Source organism: Diabrotica undecimpunctata, chromosome 1 (assembly GCF_040954645.1).
Source record: "Diabrotica undecimpunctata isolate CICGRU chromosome 1, icDiaUnde3, whole genome shotgun sequence".
Classification (NCBI taxonomy): Eukaryota; Metazoa; Arthropoda; class Insecta; order Coleoptera; family Chrysomelidae; genus Diabrotica; species Diabrotica undecimpunctata.
In genome coordinates, this window is record NC_092803.1 from 86786282 (window position 1) to 86791185 (window position 4904).

A 4904-nucleotide genomic window follows, 5' to 3' on the forward strand; every position below is an offset into this window, starting at 1 on the left:
TTTTTAAAGACGAATTATAATATAATTCCACTATTCGGAAGAGTGATTCATCGTTTGAAGGTGGAGAAGTTGGGAAACACGTATGAAAATCCAGTGCCGTCATCGAAATAGGCCACAATATATTTATCTGCAGGTTTTTACTGAAGTTACCATCTATATATCCAAAGACCGTTTTTAAAGATAAAAATTATAGTTATATTTATTTTATTTGTTTATTATTATATATTTATATAATCTTATATTATTTATTTTCTTTTTTTTTCTTGACTTTAAAAACGGTCTCTGGAATAGAGATCGAAACGTCAGTAAATTAAACATTTGAATAAATATATTGTTATTTATTTCCAACATTATTTCTAAAAATACAGAACGGCAAGCAAAAACTCCTAGAAAAATAAATATTACTATCATTTGTATATTTGAAAATCTATTTATATAGAGATCGAAACATCAGTAAATTAAACCTATGAATAAATATTTTGTGGCTTATTCCCTACAGTCTCCTAAAAACATAGAATGCCACAAACAAAAAGCTATAAAAAACAAGTAATTTTGCAGAAAGCTTACTGATGCCACCCGGCTGTCGCGGAAGTTACGCTAAAACGTCTTTTGAGGTGACCCGTTCTTAAAGAGTTACACAGTGAATTTTTTTTAAAACACACTTAAAGACAGTTTCCACACCACCCCAGAGGTATGTATTATGGCGCGTTACTTTTTTAAATGGATGTTCGCCAAGAGCCATATTGTCCCATTAAATAAAATGAACAAAACACTTAAAAAAGTATAAAACAAAACAAAATAAAATCCTATAAAACAAAAAAAAATGGTATAAAATTTTTGATGTAATAAAACATTGTACTATTCTATTTAAACACAAGTTCGAATAGAGAAAGCACGTACAAACTTCAATAAAATGAGAAAGGTACTTTGTGCAAGAGAACTAAAATTGGACTTGAGAGTTAGGCTGGCAAGGTGTTATATTTTCTCGACTCTGCTTTATGGGATAGAAGCATGAACACTTAACGCGTCGACTGCTAAAAAGTTGGAAGCATTTGAAATGTGGGTGTATAGAAGAATCCCGAAGATATCATGGACCAAGCATGTAACAAACGACGAAGTCATGAGAAGAATCAACAAAAGAATGGAAGTATTGGAAACCATCAAGACACGAAAGCTGCAATACCTGGGGCATGTTATGCGTAATGAGAGATACAACCTACTTCAATTGATTATACAAGGGAAAATCCAGGGCAAGAGAAGTGTAGGAAGAAGAAGAATCTCATGGTTGCATAACTTGAGAGAATGGTACGGATGCACATCAATTGAACTATTCAGAGTAGCAGCATCTAAGATCAGAATAGCCATGATGATTGCCAACCTCCGTCGCGGAGATGGCACGTGAAGAAGAAGATTTAAACACAAACACTATACACACTTAGTATATTCTTCTCGTTTTTTTTTGTTTTTGGTTTTTTTATGCTGATGTTCTTACTAAACTATTAGAAAATATTATTCGCTGTCTAAATCTGAAGATGCAGTGCAGCTATCACTGTCATTATCTTCACCTGGTGTAATTATAATTGGCTCTAGTAAAACTTCAACACGAGTTCCCACATACGATGTTCTTATTTAATTATGTGATCATTTCTCTGGAGTTACATGGAGAATTGCTTGAATCAAAAGTTCCTTAACTTCGTTTAATTTGAACGTTTTGTTATTGCATGCTACTTCTCCTTTCACTTCTGCCCAGATAAGGTGGTAGACGCAGAACTTAGACACCACAATCTTTTGCAGTTTCATCCACAGCATATTTAACATATTTACTTTTCCTTAACCGTGCAATGTCAAGTAGCTGAATTTTGAGCATTGATTCTTCGTATGCAATCCCCTTTTCTGTAAGCTATTCTTGAATTCTCCCTTTCCGCCATACCGTTGTCGGTAATTGTTCTAGTCTGCGGCTATAATATGACGCATTGACCATAACAACCACAGACCCAGGTTCCAATTTTGGTAAGATTCTCTTAAACCAGCGCTCAAATACTTCGGAACTCATTTCTTCATGATAATCACCTGTTTTTTTTTTTCGACTCAAATTAAAGCAAACCATCATCAAAGAACCCTGTATCACTTCCTATATGGGTGATGATTAAACGCCGTCCCTTTCCTGATGGAGCTTTTAATCCTGTCGACCAGCCTTCTATAAATGCTTTGCGTTTACTTTTGACATTTAAATCATGCCAAACTTTTCCAACTGTATGACCTTCGTTAATCCAGGTTTCATCCAAATAATATATTTTGCGTCCAGTGCTGCGAATTTTGCGTATTTCTTCTAAATATTTTCTTCTCCACAGAATAATTTCATTTTTTTCTAATAGCATACTTTTTCTGTTGCGTTTTACATATCGAAAGTTCATTTCGCGCATGATCCTGATTAAGACTCTACGAGATATATTGAGTAAAGAGTCATCGTTTTTGAGCTCTTGAGAATTTTTTTTCAATGTTAGAATTTCACTCCGAAAATAAAATGAATGAATTTTTCGACGTATAATATTCCTTGTCTCGTCATCCAAAACAATGCTTTTCCTAACTCTAGTTTTACCTTTTTTTTGATTTTTAATTTCCGATGTATTTTTAAGTACACGATAAATACAGCTAACGGATACTTTTGTTAAACTGCTACAAACGTCGACCGCTTGGCTAACATTTAGTGCCATTTTTTTGCCGACAATTACTTCATAAACGTTTCGTATCATTACCTTCTCTTCGGACGTTAACATTTTCCACCTCTTTTGCGGCTTTTAATTTTTGAAATCAACATTAGAATTTTGCTGTCTTCTCTCGGAACAACTCGGTTTTTCGTCCATTGTATTTCAATAATCACAGAATATAACTAAAAATTCACTATAAACCAAAACTCCAATAAAACAAAAACCAAATAATCACAGAATATAACTAAAAATTTACTGTAAAACGACAAAATGTAACACTCTTATCAACAACACGTTTTATCAATACTACAATACAGTATTGATAAAACAGTATTGACAACAATAAGTTTACAAAGTTATCACATAAAATATACTCACAAAATGCAACACATGCACTACCCTCAGAAACGCCAATGATAAAATAATAAAAAACAGTTTTACGGCTATCTCTGGGTCGGAATTGTAAATCGGAGTTTCCTCGCTAATTCCAAAGTTGCCAAACGATTGAAAAATAATGTTTTAAAATATCGATTTTTATTTTATAAATTTAAATATGTAACGAAACGGAACATATAAATAAAATTTATTTCATTACAATTTTGTGCTTAATTTTTACTACTGAAAAAATCATGTATTTTGGTATTTTTATGACGGTAATAATCGCTGCGTGGAAGAATACAGGTTTTGTATGACCATAATTACTACTCGTAAACAAGAATTGGCTACACTGTACGACAACTCGTAGTCAAGTCTTCTATAGAGAAGCACAAATAAATATACTACTTTATATATTCTGTAATTTCTTATGGAAATCGCAAATTGCAATTGAGAAAACGGGTAGTTTTCGAGGGCCGCTGTGTACATTTAAATTTGAGGATATTCGGCGTTTAAACTATGAAATCACTCTTCTAAATTGAGGATTTATAGTATACAGCTATGATTTTTTTCTGACGAATATTCTCAAGTTAAAGTTGACTTCATGTAATCGAATGAACTATCTTATAAATAAAGTCGTCACAGGAGCGCAACTCAACAATATTGGCAATATCCTTTTAAAGTCGTCTACTTTAAAATATATAATGTATGTCTAAATTGTCAATATAAATGAGTCAGATAAAATTAAATTATTAGAAGAATTTTTCACCAAGTAACAAAAAAAAACAAAATTTGTTTAATTTACTAATATTTGTATTTTGAGAACGATTTCCGAAGTGGAAATTTAAACGTCAATAAACGTACTTTAACCTTTAATTGTGGCTTATTCCCATTTAAATATTAATTACTTTGAAATGTCACAAGAAAACAGCTTCAGAACAATAATCGAAAAAATAGTTTACAATTTATTCAATTTGTTTATCCCAGAGAGCGATTATTTTAAACACCTGGACTTAGACATAGAGTCCAAACAGTGACTCTATGTACAATTATTTTGTAATTTGTAATCAATTCTTTGCTCCTTCAGTTTTGAGGTATATTAAAAAAACTTCCACATATTATTAAATTTTTTATTAAAAACCAGTTTGAATAGGGGACTTTTTAGCTTCTAAAAATTTATAATAACTTTGATATTTTTTATGTCACACGATTATAAGAAATCTTAATGAAATATTGGAGAAAAAAAACAGAACCTTATTTAACCAATAAGAACTAAGATAGCATTTAATTCTCATCAAATTCCCAATCGTCAATAGAACCACGTGTAAGCCAAACAGGGTCGTACTGATGTACGACCTATGTATCATGTGATTTTTAAAAATATTTACTTTTGAAACTGTTAGTGTAAGAATTTCTTGAAATTTAATCATTATATCACAATTAAACTAAACTCTAAAAAATAACACGACCAGTAAATAACTTAACAATAACTATAACATAAATATAACAATATATTAACTTAAAAATCAACACGATACAATTTGAATTTAAAATGCTGGCAAGTTGATATCTGTCACATGAGAATCTGTCTCGCTTAAGGTAATAAATTATATTTAATAGCCTCTTGACGAATGAGACGGCGAATATCAACACGTGCTCATGATTACTGATGGGAATTTGGTAAACGAATGAACTGTTACGTAAAAATATGAGTAAAAAACCTGTAAACATGTTGTTTATTCACTAATATGTTCTAGATTCTACGACCCTTCGACTAGCAGAAATTCCAAGTAATAAAAACCGGTCCATTCGAAGGTTCCC